The following is a 17,080-nucleotide window of genomic DNA, read 5'->3' on the forward strand; positions in this document are numbered from 1 at the left end:
TCACCGACTTATGTCATGCTGCAAATGAGGGCTGGCCAAAATACGGCCCCTCCAGCCACCAGGAGATTGCAAAATGCCAAGACTTCTGTTTCCATCCTGAACTGGGATGAAAAATCAAAAGCTCCGCTGCCCTCTCCAAATGCCCTGTTCCCCAATAGCTCCCTGCAGCTTAGCAGTGTGATCTTTATATTATACATTACACCATATTTCATAGAAAAGTTGAAATTATAAATCTTACTCTAACAAACATAGAAAAGAAATATTTTGATAATTTCCTGTCACACATGCTTGTTATCAATTCACCGTCCTGTGGAACATTTCCATTTTGTGGAATCAGAATTTTCTGACAGAAAACTGTCCCACTGGAAAAATTTCAACTTGTTCAATGCAAACAAGGTTGTGGCCTAAAAGAAACCAGCATATGATGCCTGCACTGCTTGTCCACCTTGAAACAGATGCAGGATCTGATGGAGATTTGCAGCCTCCATAATCTCTGGAGTTTGGTCTCCACCCTGGCTTGGTTCCACTGCTTAATCATGATGTTGAGTATGTAAGCAGTGTCAGGATGAGCTCCACCCTGACATCTGATGGTGAGGTGTGGCAAGTTGTGGAAAAGAACTTCAGGGGCCGATCTCATTTGCATAGGCACACCCACCCCACCTTGAATGAGACCATAGCTGCCCAAATGGTCAGTTTGGCTGCTGTGGGATCCCCAGTGTCTCTGTTATTGGGGCAGGAAGAATAAATTGTTATTACCCTGATTATGGGAACTGTGCTTGGCACTGTACGTGGCCTTTTGTTATGATGGAGGGATTCACCATCTTCTAAGTAGCACTCGCTAGCCAAGGGTCATGGGTTCCAAAACTCTGTGAATGGAGAGAGGCTGGGGACAAGTATTAATACTTGGTGGTATGGGCCTTACATACTAATTGCACTTCCTTCTCTCTCCACTGTGGAATATCAGAGCTAATTTTGATTTCATTAGAAGTCTAGTTATAGGCTGCTGAGCTGAATTCACCTAAGAGCTGAAATCACGGAGCGTTGTGTTAAGTAGTGGGGGAGCCTGAAGATATATTGTGGAGCAGTTTGCGGGATGGCTGGAGTGCCTTGTGGACAGGCTGGTGAAGCAGTTTGACGCGGAGCAGATCGTGGATGGCAGGAGCTGCTCGTGGGCCGCGGAGCGCAGTTGACCGAAGGAGTTCGTGGGGCGGCTGGCGGAGCGGAGCGCAGCTGAGCGAAGGAGTTCGTGGGGCGGCTGGCGAAGTGGAGCGGAGCTATGGGGCGGTCAGCTTCAGATCATGTAAGGTGCCTCTTACCCGTCCCATCTCCACCCAGGTTGGGAGGTAAAGCTCCGCAGATAAACTTTTGAACTCTGGGGCTGCCCTGACCAGGGACAGAGACTTTTGGGTCACTGGACTTTTGGGACTTTGGGTGATTTGAGGTTGCTGGACTCAAGAACCAAAGGGAAAAGGGCATGCCCCAATTTGCTTGGGGTGGGTTTTTTTTGCTCATGGGTTGTGTTATGAATCCTGTTGGTGGTGTTTCCCCAACATAATGCCACATTGTTTCTCTCTGTTATTAAAAGGCTTTTTGCTGCACTCAGACTAGGTGCTTGTGAGAGGGGAAGTATTGCCTCTTGGAGGCGCCCAGCGGGGGTGGTATATATATTTGTCCCAGGTCACTGGGTGGGGGCTCAAGCCGGTTTGCATTGTGTTATTGGAATGGATCCCCTAGATATTGAACCCAGCCCTTGTTGCTGCCAACTCTGATGGGCAGAAGCGTTATAAGTAGAAAAAAGAAAGAGACACTGGGAAAATTTTATCATTTGGAGGGAGGTGGCTGAGGATGTCAGGAAAGGGGGAAATGTCAGGCTTTTCATTTTCCTCTTGAAGGCAGGTATGCATATGTGTGACCCCTCCAGATGGGTTACGGGCCACCACCTTGATCAAAATACTAAGGGCCCAAGCACTAAAAGCAGGAGTCTCTACTTGAGCTAATGAGCAAGCGTCTCTAGCCAAGAGCTGAAACAGACCCACAGACTGTGTCAACGCAGCAGAGGGATGTCACACATAACACACACTGACACATGGGTTACATGTTTATATTTGCAAAATGGTGCTTGCGTGCATCTGTGGTTAAAAGAAGACTAAGGGCCCACTCCTGGAAATTCTTACTCATGTGGTCTTTACTAAATTATAGAGGGAGGAAGAAGTAACCCATATATTTACATTACACAACACTTTGTAAAAGGTTCTTGTGACTAGCTTTTGAAAATCTCTAACACTTCTATCATTTGCAGCAGGCCTCTGAAATTCAACTTGGAGAAAGCTCTCAGAATAGAGAAGCACCTTTCCTTTTTCCCCTGAAAATCTGTTCATGTTTAACGGAGTTATAAACTGTTAAAAATCACCATTTCCCTTAGCACACTTACATTCCATAGGAACATTTTGGGATCATATCAAAATAATAATTGAACTTGAACTAAATCCAAGATTGTGTTCAGGCCACCAAAGCAGCAGCAATAGCCCTCACTGTAGCAGTGGTGAAGAAGGAGAGGGATGGCTGGGCTGGGCTGGGCTGGGCTGTTCCCCACCCCTAACCCTGAGCTGGCATGGCACATAGTCCTAGAATTCCATCCTCTCCTCAGGTGGTCCCACATAGGACAGAAGCTCCTGCAACTCCTGTAGAGATTAGAAAGAGATAGTTCCAGAGGGTGGTCATGGGAGCCTGGTCCAACAGAACATCACACCTGCCCCTCCACACCAGGACAACAATTTTCTCCTGCAGCCAGTTAATGTAGTTATTGCCATAGCTCAAGTGCTAACAGTCTGCTCTTCAGTGCTGAGTGTTCAAGGTCTAAAACCCTGCTGATAATGCATGATATGGGAGTTGTTACATTTGTACGTAATAAAAATGTTTTTAACTGATTCTTTAAAAAAAATCTATAAAAATGATATAAAGGAAAATTATGTAGTTGCAAAGTCAAGCACTCAAAAGTTAGGAAATGCCATTGTTGTAGTTACCTGTGCAACCTTAATTCAGCTCCCTTATGTGTATGCATTATGGTACAGTCTTTAGTTAGATGATCACTTACCACTTTTTCCACAATCTTTTTCCTCCTTCAGTGCACATGATGGATGCACAAAGAGGCAGAATTAATGTTGAATGGCTTATCATAAAACTGGCATTTCCTGACCTTCAGATGTTTGACTTTGTAATGTAAATACATTTAATCTATCAAGGCAGATGCGGGTTACTCATATACCATATAAAGAACATTGACAATACAGTGCCAGGAAACATTGTTGCTTCACAAAATCTTTAGATCCCAAGGAAACCCAACAACTAGCAAACATTTTGTTACTGACATAATTTCAGTTTGTAAAATGGACACACTTTAACTATAACAAAAAGAACGAGGAGTACTTGTGGCACCTTAGAGACTAACACATTTATTTGGGCATAAACTTGAAGTGGGCTAAAACCCACTTCAAGCTTATGCCCAAATAAATGTGTTAGTCTCTAAGGTGCCACAAGTACTCCTCACTATTTTTGCTGATATAGACTAACATGGCTATCACTCTGAAACTTAACTATAACAGTTTCTGCTCCTGTTAATCATTTCTAATTATGACTATTATATAGGTCATGGCTCTAAAGCTAAAAAAAACATCATGGAACAGAATAATAAGAACGCACTGTTAAAATGCACATACTCATGCATGAGTGAACACACATGCAATTACCCATTTAGGTTTCCAACTCCTAATCACAACAAAACCATATTCTTTGTTTATGATTCTGAAATATCGTAATGGGTATCATTATTATTAATCATTTGTATTACCATAGCAGCTAGAAGCTTCAGTCATGGACCAAGACCCCATTATTTTAGGAGCTATACAATCACAGAACAAAAAGACAGTCCCTGCCCCACAAAAGCTTATGATCTAAGTATCAGACAAGAGACAACAGATGGATACAGACAAACAGGGGAGTACAATGAAACAATGAGAAAATATTGGTCAGCTTGATAGACAATGGTCTCAACATACCAGCAGCCTAACAGTTGCCAAGTTTTTTAGGCTTCACAGCAAAGGAGAGTTTTAAGCAGGGTTTTGAAGAAGAATAATGTAGTAGCCAGGGGCGCCAGAATAGGGATGCCAGGGGGCCATGGCCTTCCTACTTTTTGAAAGTTTACAGGCCTGAACTGTCCACTTTTTGATATGGCCCCTTGGCCCTCGCCCCTCCCCTTCCCCCCAAGGCCCTGCTCCATCCCCACCAGGCAAGCAGCTGGAGCCTGGCCAGAGAGCCCAGGCAGCAGGGGGCGCCGCGCCATGGACCTTCCACCTGCACAGGCTGGGGAGGGGGGCGGGGGGCTGAAAGCAGCCCCCAGCTTGTGTCCCCACCCCTGAGCCTGCCACTTAGGGAAGGCGGAGGGTTTGCGGCTCCTCACAGCTGCCTGGCCTCGCAGCTCTTACTATGGCTTGGCTGCAGCTCTGAGGCCCCTTCCCCCGGTCAGAGCTAGGTCAGGGTAAGAGCCACGTGGGCAGCTGTGGGGACCCACAAACCCTCCACCTGCCCTGGGCGGGGGGCCCACAGGGTTGGGACACGGGCTGGGGGCTGCTCTCAGCTCCTCCACCCCAGGTAGGTGGTGGGTCTGTGATTCCTAGCTCACTCCGGCTTCCAGGTTGGCCAGGGGTGGGGCAGGGACGGAGCCACAGAGGAGCAGGGGGCCCCCACACATTTGGAAAGCCTCCACCACGGCTGAAAGTAGCTGTCTTGACGTTTTCTGGGAGCTCCTCCCAAGTATGAGGGACAGCATAGGAGAAACCATAAAGTTGCTTGTTCAAAAATTTAAAAAGAGGGCAATGGAGGCTGGAGTCGACATCTTGATAGTGAGTGAGAGATGATAGGGTGGGTATAGGTCACGCAGTTAACACCTGTGACTAATTGAAAGCAAAATTAAAGTGTTAATTTTTTAACGTGTTAATTGCATACCTGTGGGTGGGGTGGGAGTCATTGGTGGTGGGGAGGGCTGAATCATCAACCCCCAGCTCCGTGGGTGGCAGGGGGGAGAAGAAGCCCCAGCCCGCAGCTCCAGAGGCAGCAGAGGGGCTGAAGCAGTCTCAGCCCGCAGCTTCCCGGGTGGTGGGGGTGAGCCCCAAAAGCAGCTGAAGCCCTGAGCCCCAAGAGAGGCTGGAGCCCCCAGCCCTACACCCTGAGAGCCCCACGCACCACGGACGGCTGGAACCTCGTACTCCATGCCCCGAGGAGGGCTGAAGCCCAGAGCTTCCAGCCCTGACCCTATATTTGAAAATTAGAAAAAAAACCAAAATATTGAAATAAATGGTATTCTAATATTGTTTAACAGTGTGATTAAAAACTGCAATTAATCACAATTAATTTTTTAAACCTTGTGATTAATTTTTTTAATCATTTGACAGCCCTAATAATAATAGCTTTTGCAATTCTTGAGTAGGTTGCATTGCTCTGAGTGCAGAGAACACATCAGTGAACACAGATAAATACATATTTTTAGAATGTCTACAGTGACTTACAAGGAAATTTAATTTATCCAATAGTAGGTTACGCGGTGACTTGATCACAGTCTACAAGTAACTACATGGTACTTGATCATTTGATAGTAGACATCTCTTTAATCTATCAGAAAAAAGTATCTCATTGGAAGGTGAAGACTGATAAATTCAGACTAGAAATAAATCATAAAATTTTAAAACAGCAATGGTAATGAACTATTGGGACAACTTACCTAGAGATTGACACTTTCTCAATCTCTTGAAGTTTAAATCAAAACTGGATGTCTTTCTGAAAGTACAGTATTACTGAAGTTCAACCATGAGACATGGGCTTGATGTAGAAACTACTGGGTTAGATTCTTTGGCATTATCTCCTGCAAATGTAAACAAACTTGTTTTTCTGTGTGATTGGCCGAACAAGAAATAGGACTGAGTGGACTTGTAGGCTCTAAAGTTTTACATTGGTTTATTTTTGAATGCAGTTATTTTTTAACATAATTCTAGTTTTGTAAGTTCAACTTTCATGATAAAGAGATTGCACTACAGTACTCGTATTAGGTGAATTGAAAAATACTATATCTTGTTTTTTATAGTGCAAATATTTGTAATAAAAAATATAAAGTGAGCACTGTACACTTTGTATTCTGCGTTATAATTGAAATCAATATATTTGAAAATGTAGAAAACATCCAAAATATTTTAGTAAGTGGTATTCTGTTGTTTAACAGTGTTATTAATCATGCAATTAATAGTGATTACTTTTTTTAATTGCTCGACAGCTCTAATTTATAATATAATAAAAAATCAAAATTAGTAAGGCTTCAATTTTATCAAAACAAAATATTTCTGTGAGGTTGTTTTATGTTCCTGAAACAAAACTTTTTGGAAATTTTGTTTCGTCGGAAATTTTTTAATTTTGAATATTCATTCCAATTGGGGATAACAAGGACATTTTGAAGTGTCAAAATTTCCCATGGAACGGAAAATTTGAGTTTTCCAGCTTTAGTCACATCATTTTCTAACTCAGGCTTTCATGTTAATCTTTCTGAGCCTTGGAGAAAGGAAGAAAGAGTATTAGAATAAAATGCTGAATACAAAGAATAATTGGTAAATATGTAACTCTATATTTGTAGTGAGATATTTTTGTAGAGATGTGAAAATACCACAAAGCTCCTAACATACATAAATAGCTCATTAAAATGACCTAAAGTCAATAACCAAGCAAATAATGTATCTGAAATGAATTGCAAATCTGTACAAGAAAATATACAAAGTATGCTTAAAATCCTAAATCAAATACAATGAACACATAAGCTGGAATTAGAGATTGTTGCATTGTAAAACATAGGTGAAGATTTTTTCTGTACTTTACTAACCTTACTCTCTTTTCTCATGTCCCCAAGTGACTGTTCATGGTCCCAACTGCAAATCTCACATCAGCTTGGGCCCCGTGACTCAAGGTCAGGTTTCAGTGTTTATTCTGTAACAGCTGATGGTAAAACAGCACCAAGACGGTTATGGAGGAACTGATTTTTCAGATATTTTCTTTAAAATGTTAATTTCAATTTAAACTTTTGAAACAACATTTGTTATCTTGAATTTCTTTGAACTAACTCACTTTTATTTGAAAAAATTTCTAACAGTATGTTCTATAAAAAGTGTTTCTTTGAATGTGTATGTGTCTATCTGTATTTGTAAGTCCTCTAAAAATATTTAAGAGTTTTCTGCTCTCCTGTTGATTGCTAGGATTTTTTCAATTAGTCATTTTCTCCCTTGCCAACCAACTATAGAGGGAAACAGGAAAAATGACTATGCCTAAAGTTCAGTTAAATGCACAAGCTAAACAAACTGAAAATTAGAGGAAAACATTTTTTTCAGCTGGCTTTTTTCAGCTTTAACTGTCTTTGTTGTTGTTCATGACATAGTAGGTATAACATTTTTAGACATAAATGATTGTCAAGTTAACAGCATCACTTGAAGTCTGCATTTTGAGCTTGATCCTACTTCCCTAAATGTTAAAAGCAAATCTCCCATTCACTTCAGTGGGACTATTCACATGTATCAAACTAAGCATGCATTTAAGTCCTAGCAGGACTGAGACTGTGGATCATATTTCCAGCTCAGCCACGTAGATGATATTTAGGCAAGTCACTTAACTTTCTGTGCCTTTGTTTTCTCATCTGTACAATGGGGATAATGCTTACACCTACCTCACAGTAGTGTTGTGAGGCCTAATTAACATTTGTAAAGCTTCTTAAAATTGTAAAGTATTATATTTTAATTCATTAGAACTGTATTGGGGTGTCCATGTCACATCAGTCATAGTGCTACATCGTTCTCTTCCATCAGAATTAATAATGAATCTAAGATGCAATCCTAGTGTTAGGAACAATCACGTATGTATTACTGGATGTTTAGGATGAAAGATAAAAATGAGGTTCTGAACAACTGAGGTCACTGAAAAAAATCACATGGCACTTTTTGTTAGAGTAGGGGTATAATTCCCAGCATCCCTGCCAACTTCCCATTTGGTTAATAACATCCTGTCTATCTAAATTCTCCTTGCAGTCTTATTGAATATTTTTCTTCATTTGCTGTATTAAACTATTGAATCATTTTGCTTTACATTGTTAAAAATCTGCTTTATTCTACCAAGCAAGTGGCTGCACTGTAGCAGTGTAACTAAATAAATATTAAATAAAAGGTAAGGATATTCAACATGCTTTCAAATCCTCAGATGAAAGGTGGTATAGAATTGTGAAGTATTAATTATTATCACCACTGTTAAATCTGTAGCAACAGGAAGGCCTCAGCCAAAAAAGGAGCTCCAATGCCCCATTGGTTTGGTTGTCCTAAAATGCACCACATATCCAGAAAAACTTTGCTTGGTTCCTGGATGTGCTGGGGAACTTCTTCACTCTTTGACAGCGTAGCTTGGCAGCCAAATTAAAGTAGCTAACATTTGCTATGCCAAAAGGTACAAAGATTTTTTAAAAGGACCTACTGGGTGGTGGATCAGGAGCTCACATCAGCAGTTCCTTCATTTTAAAAAGCCTGAATGAGATGAAAGAGTTGCAAGCGTATTCCAGGAGAGTCAAGGACATGGAGAGACATACACACATAAACAGACGCATTAAGCAAGTAATCAAAACCTTTGAGAATGATTTTTATTAACTATATTTCTTAGGTTTCCTAATGTAGTTAGATTAATTTTTTAACTGAAAGGCTAGTTAGAGAGGGCATATGTTTTCCATTTATAACAATACTTTGTACTTATATAGCACCTTCCATCTCAGAATATCTGGTACTGTACAAGTCTTACAGAATTATTTTCAACATCCCTTTGAGGAAGGTAAATGTTATAATCCCCATTTTACAGATAAAGAAATGGAGGACTGACAGGTGAAGTAACTTGCCCAAGGGCACACAGGAAATCGGTAGAAGAGCGAGGACTATAACCCAGGTCTTCTCCTTATGTTGTTCTTTAACCACAAAACTATCATCACTTCCTATTTACAACTCTTTGTTCTGCAGCATTTATAAATATTGCAATTATCTTTTGGCTGCATTCTATTTAAAGAATATGCACTCAGCATGTCTCTAGAAGGCACATGACCATCATGCATCCATTCTGTGCAGATCTTTCAGTTTTCATAAACTGGGAAAACTGATCATTATTTTTAATAAGCTGAGCTGTCCCTCCCCCCAGAGCTCTGGCACCCTACAGGGCAGAATTCCCCACGCCCCCATGCCCTGCAGGGCAGAAACCCTGAGCCCCAGCGCCTCACAGAGCAGAAGCCCCAAGCGCACCCCCCACTCCATGGCTGAAGCCCTGCAGGGATAAAGCCCCAAGTCCCCCCTTACCTCCCTGTGGCTGACGCCAGGAACCCTGAGGCCCCCCTTCCACCCCTCCCCAGCTGGGCCATGGAGTTTTTATAGCATGTTGGGGGAGCCTCAGGGAAAAAAAAAAAAAAAAAGGTTGACAACTCCTGCACCATGGTACAATCTTGACTGATGGACAGCTGTGTCCCCTCAACTCTCCAACGAGGAGTGCCTTTTATACTGCTTTGCGGGGAGAACAACCACTCCTGCTCTGTTCTCACATGGCCTCTAGCATGAAAAACACTCCCAGCTGAATATATAAGTGCTTCTGGTCAGCCACTCCTAAAATATATTGGAAAGCAACACAGCAAATTCCCAGTCCTAGACTTGTCCCCAGAAAAGTACAGCTTGTACTGCCCAGCTCTTTCCTTCTGTGCAGAACAAGCTCATAAAAAGTTGGTCATTTCATTAATAGAAAATAATATGCACAAATCTTATCTCAAATGGAGGCTCCCAAACATTTCAACCCAAACACCTTGTCCTAGATAAATAAAATAAGTTTATTCACTACAGAAAGATAGATTTTAAATGATTATAAGTAATTAGGCATAAAAGTCAGAATCAGTTACAACAAAATAAAAGGTAAAAAACAAACTAATACCTAATTTGTCAAGTAAGTGAGTTTAAAGCAAATGGGTTACTCTCACCATGTATTCACAGCAGTCTGGCTAGATTCCTTCACGCAGGAACACTCCCCCAAGTTCACTGATGCTTCCTTTGTCTTTCAAACATTGTTGATACCGTGAATAGAGATGAGGGGAGAGAGGTGATTTGGGGCCTCTATTCCTCATTTTTATGTCTTTTTCTTCTCTTTGAGAATAATCTCCAACTGGGGTTCAGGCGACAGCAAGTCTGTTTGCCAAGATGTAAATTTCTCACTCGCACCCTTCTTCCTGCCAAAGAATGGCTGCTCAACCCGGTAATAGTCTACTTGATTATGTTGACACCTGGCTGAGGTACTGGCTAACCTTCTGTCTCTGAGGAACTAGTTTGGGCTGCTTTTCTAAACTTGGAGCATATCTCAGTAATGTCATACAGTAAATCTTATAACTTTACATACAATGTTGCTATACACATGTAATCAAGACAACAATGTTCAGTAGATTATGAGTTTTCAAATGATACCTTACAAGGCATACTTTGTACAAAATTTATTGTAATCTTGTAAAAGTGGTGAACATAAGGGTACAGTCTGTCACAATCTTCTCTCCAGCATAAACTACTGAAGATGCGAAGCAGACCCATTAAAAAGGCCTTCATCCAGGGAGACTTTCTCCCCAGCTTTTTTTTCTTGGGATCTCTTCCCCTTAACAAGCAGGCGGATCTCATTTGGAATCTACTCCTGCATCTCAAATCTGGATATAGCAGACCTAGCTGTGGAAGAACTTTGGAAATCAGTAATGATCTCATTCATTTTTATACTTGTGTTCATGATTTGAAGTCCCTTGCTCTTGTTGAATAATACTGATCACACTCCTCAGTTTCTTCTTGTATTTGAGTTTGCTGTATTATCATCCTACCTGATACAGAGCCTGTTGCACAATTAAATATGTGATCAAATCTCAAAATAAAAGTATCGTCCAATATTTGATGCTGTGACGTCATTACAGAGAAAACCCATCCTAATCATTTCCCTCATTAGGGACATATATAAATGCTGGAGTGTCTATTAAGTCCAGATCTCTGACACCAAACAGTTGAGGCAGAAAACATCACACACAGTAATATGGTTGCAGGTCTACTTTCTGAAAATCAAATAAGGGAAACTGATCAAGAGCTGTGTGTGCTAAAGGCCTCTTAAAATCAGACCACTTATTTAGGTGCCTAATATGAATTTAAGTGCCTGACTTTAGGCACCTACATACAAAAAATTTGGCCTAAATATAAAACACAGAGTATCAGTAAAAATTTGCTGGCCACCCAGCTTCACAAAGCTATTTGCCTCACGCCCAGACCTGCACCTAAGAAAAAGAGCATTGCACATCCATTCACAACTAACTTCATTTTAAGAAAAGGAGTACTTGTGGCACCTTAGAGACTAACCAATTTATTTGAGCATGAAGTGATGAAGCGATGAAGTGAGCTGTAGCTCACGAAAGCTCATGCTCAAATAAATTGGTTAGTCTCTAAGGTGCCACAAGTACTCCTTTTCTTTTTGCGAATACAGATTAACACGGCTGTTACTCTGTAACTTCATTTTGTAATCAACTGCCTTATCCCCTCAACTGCCTGTGCTACTGGTTAAAAAGAAACTATATATCACACAATTCCTGACCAAATTATTAAAATACCTCAGAGAAAAGGAAACTTACATAAAAGTCTGTCAAAAATATGCTGGATCTTTGACAATGACATTAGTGTAAATATAACTTAAAAATATTACAAGTAGCTACATATATATCTAAAGTTGCAGAAAAATATTTAATGTTATTTAAGACAGTTTGGGATCATGCAATTAAGACTGTAGCATAATAATATATATGCACAAGAAGCAAAGTTAAGGCTACACATTCAGCTTGGAACTTGCCATTTCCTGATTTTTGAATTATCTGAGAGAGAGCATGCCACCTCATAAAAGTAAACAAACAAAGGCCAAAGCACAAATTGAGATTAAACTAGCTAGAGACACAAAGGATAACAAGAAAACATTCTCTATATACATTAGAAGGAACAAGACGACCAAAGACAGGGTAGGCCCATTACTCAATGAGGGGAGAAAGAAAATAACAGAAAATGTGGAAATGGCAGAAGTGCTAAATGACTGTGTTTCAGTTTTCACCAAAAAGGTTAGTAGAAATCGGATGTCTAACATAGTGAACGCCAGTAAAAATGAGGTAGGATCTGAGGCTAAAACAGGTAAAGAACAAATTAAAAATCACTTAGAAAAGTTAGATGTCTTCAGCATGGTAGGGCCTGATAAATACATCCTAGAATACTCAAAGTGCTGACCGAGGAGATGTCTGAACCATTAGTGATTATCTTTGAAAACTCCTGGAAGACTGGAGAGATTCCAGAGGACTGGAAGATGGCAAATATAGTGCCAATCTATAAAAACGAGAATAAGGACAACCCAGGGAATTACAGACCAGTCAGCTTAACTTCTGTACCCAGAAAGATAATGGAGCAAATAAGCAAATAATCAATTTGTAAACACCTAGAAGATAATAAGGTGATAAGTAACAGTCAACATGGATTTCTCAAGAACAAATTATGTCAAACCAACCTAATAGCTTTTTTTGACAGGGTAACAAGCCATGTGCATACGGGAAAAGTAGTAGATGTGGTATGGTATATCTTGACTTTTGTAAGGCTTTTGATACTGTCTCGCATAAGGTGGGTGCAAAACCGTTTCCAAAGAGTAGTTCACAGACAAGCTGGAAGGACTTCTTGAGTACGGTCCTGTTCTGCTCGATATCTTCATCAATAATTTAGATAATGGCATAGAGAGTACACTTATAAAGTTTGTGGATGGTACCAAGCTGAGAGGGATTGGAAGTACTTTGGAGGATAAGATTAAAATTCAAAATGATTTGGACAAACTGGAGAAAAGGTCTGAAGTAAAGAGGACGAAATTCAATACGGACAAATGGGAAGTACTTCACTTAGGAAGAAACAATTAATTGCACACATTCAAAATTGGAAATGACTGCCTACAAAGGAGTACTGTGGAAATGGATCTGAGGGTTATAGTGGATCACAAAGTAAATATGAGTCAATCGTGTATCGCTATTGTTAAAAAAAAATAGGCAAATATCTTTCTGGGACGTATCAGCAGGAATGTTGTAAGCAAGACATGAGAGTAATTCTTCCACCCTGCTCCACACTGATAAGGCCTCAGGTGGAGTGCCTTGTCCAGTTCTGGGTGCCACATTTCAGAAAAGATGTGGACAAATTGCACAAAGTCCAGAAGGGAGCCACAAACATGATTAAAGGTCTAGAAAACATGACCGATGAGGGAAGATTGAAAAAATTGGGTTTGTTTAGTCTGGAGAAAAGGAGACTGAGGTGGGACATGATAACCGTTTTCAAGTACATAAAAGGTTGTTAAAAGGAGGAGGGTGAAAAATTGTTTTTGTTAACCTTTGAGGATCGGACAAGGAGCAATGGGCTTATATTGCAGCAAGGGAGGTTTAGGTTGGACATTAGGAAACACTTCCTAACTGCCAGAGTAGTTGTGCACTGCAACAAATTGCCTAGAGAAGTTGTGAAATCTCTGTCATTGGAGGTTTTTAAGAACAGGTTGGACAAACACCTGTCAGGGACGGTTTAATTATTACTTAGTCCTGCCTTGAGTGCAGGGGACTGGAGTAGGTGATCTATTGAGATCCCTTCCAGTCCTATGATTCTAATCTGCACCACAGTACTTGTAGTTAGCACCAAATGACAGTGCCTAGATTTAAATATGAAGAGAGTGGTGGTAGGGTATTCTCAGCATGTGTGGGCTCCCTGACTCTGGAATTTTTTTCTACAACCAGTTCAACCGAGTCCAACTTTGAAGACAAGCAAAACCTATCTATTTAAATATGGTGGGGTATTTTTTGAGGGGGCTGTTTAAGATAATTTGTTTCGTAATGGAGCTCTTTGTGTTAGTAAGCCTTGGTTTAACTGACATACCATGCAGTTTTATTTATTGGAAGTGTACTCTGATGTTAACGATAGGCACATTTTATAAATGTAAATAAAAAATTGTTAGCAGGAAAGGCAACAAAAAATAATTTTCCGGAAAAGGAAAAGCCTTTCTTAAAGCAGAATATTCAAGCGACAAATAATGGAGTGGGTAAGTACTGTAGCAAGCTCTATGTTCTACAATGATGGGCCCTGAAAGAGTTTTGCTGCTTGACTGAAATATACCATGTGGTCTGTTTGTTTGGGGGAACATGTGCTGAGCCCAGCGGCCTGCTAGGCAAGGCTGAGAGCTTCTTAACGAGGCTTTGATCCCCAAGCCCTTTAGCACCTATCAACCCTTAACCAGGGGGCAGGGCTACTCAGGAACACTGGGGCTTTAAAAAGCCCACTCCTAAGTGACCAGAGAAAGCTAGTGAACAGGATCAGCTAACAGGGGAGTTTTGCGAAGGAGTTTAGAGGGAAAATGTGAGGGGGGGGGTAGATACACTTAACATTATTTAATCTTAAAGCCCAAAACATTCCCTGATAAAAACAAAACATCAACAAAGGAATGAGCTGCAGGAGTAAAAAGAGAATGCAGACAGAAGTCCAGCAATAGAGTGGGGGCTATCCAGTTTATTGCACCAATGCAGCATGTATGATTACCTGCCGTATGGACAGGTGGTGTATGCGTGCATTCAGTGTAGGGAGCTCCTGGCCCTCACAGACCATGTATGGGTTTGGAGACCAGCGTGGCTGAAACGGAGGAGCTAAGGGAGACAGAGAGATACATAGATACACTTTCCGGGACATAGGAGAACTATTCCACCCCCAGTCTGACAGCCTCTGTGTCATTGAGGAGGATGAAAGTCTCAAGAAAGTTGAATATCCAACTGGAGCAGAGAAAAACGATCCCATAGTTAGGACCCTCCTTCCAGATGATGTCATGGTATCTTCTTGCACTGAGGGTACCTCCCCAGGGGAGGGAACTCCAGTTATTAGGAAGAGAGAGGTAATAGTTATGGGGGATTCGGTCATTAGAAACATAGATAGCTGGGTTAGTGATGACTGGGAGAACTGCATGGTGACTTGCCTGCCTGGTGCAAAGGTTACGGCTCTCTCAAGACATCTAGATAGATGTATGTGTAATACTGGGGAGGAGCTGGTGGTCATGGTACATGTAGGTACCAATGACAAAGGGAAGGATAGGATAGCGGTCTTGGAGCCCAAATTTAGGCTGCTAGGTAAGAGATCGAAGTCCAGGACCTCTACGGTAGCTTTCTCTGAAATGCTTCTAGTTCCATGTGCAGGACCAGTTAGACAGACAGAATTGCAGGGTCTCAATGCATGATGAAACAATGGTGTAGGGAGGAAGGATTTCGGTTTATTAGGAACTGGGAATTTTTTGGGAAATGGGGGCCCTATATCGGATGGGTGGGCTCCACCTAAACCAAAATGGAACCAGATTGCTGGCACTTAAAGTAAAAAGGTCAGAGAGTAGTTTTTAAACTAAGGGCTGGGGGAAAGCCGACAGGTGTGGAGGAGCATTGCTTTCAGACAGAGGCATCCCTTCGGGGAGGATCTATTAATGGAAATTCTCTATATCCCATCATGTAATGGCAGACAGCTAAAAAGTGACAAGTTTTTAAAGTGCTTATATACAAATGCTAGACGTCTAAATAATAAGATGGGTGAACTAGAGTGCCTCGTATTAAGTGAGGATATTGATATATTAGGCATCACAGAAACTTGGTGGAATAAGGATAATCAATGGGACAGTAATACCAGCGTACAAAAAATATTGGAAGGATAGAACAGGTCATGTTGGCATTATGTGAAAGAAAGCATAGAATCAAATGAAGTAAAAATTTTAAATGCACCAAACTGTACCGCAGAATCTCTGTGGATAGTAATTCCATGCTCTAATAATAAGAATATAGCAGTAGGGATATACTACCAACCACCTGACCAGGACGGTGATAGTGACTGTGAAATGCTTAGGGAGATTAGAGAGGCTATAAAAATGAAAAAAACTCAATAATAATGGTGGATTTCAACTATCCCCATATTAACTGGGTGCATGTCACCTCAGGACAGGATGCAGAGATAAAGTTTCTTGACACCTTAAATGACTGCTTCTTGGAGCAGCTAGTTCTGGAACCCACAAGAGGAGACGCAATTCTTGATTTAGTCCTAAGTGCAGCACAGGATCTGGTCCAAGAGGTGAATATAGTTGGTAATAGTGACCACATAATTAAATTCAACATCCCTGTGGTGGGGAAAACACCGCAGCAGCCCAACACTGTAGCATTTAATTTCAGAAAGGGAAACTACACAAAAATGAGAAGTTAGTAAAACAGAAATTAAAAGGTACAGTGCCAAAAGTGAAATACCTGCAAGCTGCAAGGAAACTTTTTAAAGACACCATAATAGAGGCTCAACTTAAATGTATACCCCAAATTGAAAAAACATTGTAAGAGAACCAAAAAATGCCACTATGGCTAAACAAACTAAAATAAGCAGTTAGAGGCAAAAAGGCTTCCTTTAAAAAGTGGAGGTTAAATCCAATTGAGGAAAATAGAAAGGAGCATAAACTCTGGCAAATGAAGTGTAAAAATATCATTAGGAAGGCTAAAAAAGAATTTGAAGAATAGTTAGCCAAAACTCAAAAAGTAATAGCCAAACACACATTAGAAAACATAATCTCAACCATACATATAAAATGATGGAGTCTAAATGACCTGTTACCACCCAAGAAAGAGATCTTGGAGTCATTGTGGATAGTTCTCTGGAAACATCCACTCAGTGTGCAGCAGCAGTCAAAAAAGAGAACAGAATGTTGGGAATCATTAAGAAAGTGATAGATAAGAAGACAGAAAATCTCATATTGCCTCTATATAAATCCATAGTACCACCCACATCTTGAGTACTGCCTGCAGATGTGGTCGCCCCATCTCAAAAAAGATACATTGAAATTAGAAAAATTCAGAAAAGGGCAACAAAAAAGGGGCATGGAACAGCTTCCATATGAGAAGCGGTTAATAAGACTGGGA

This window comes from Lepidochelys olivacea (genome assembly GCF_965140295.1).
Source record: "Lepidochelys olivacea isolate rLepOli2 genome assembly, chromosome: 1".
Classification (NCBI taxonomy): domain Eukaryota; kingdom Metazoa; phylum Chordata; order Testudines; family Cheloniidae; genus Lepidochelys; species Lepidochelys olivacea.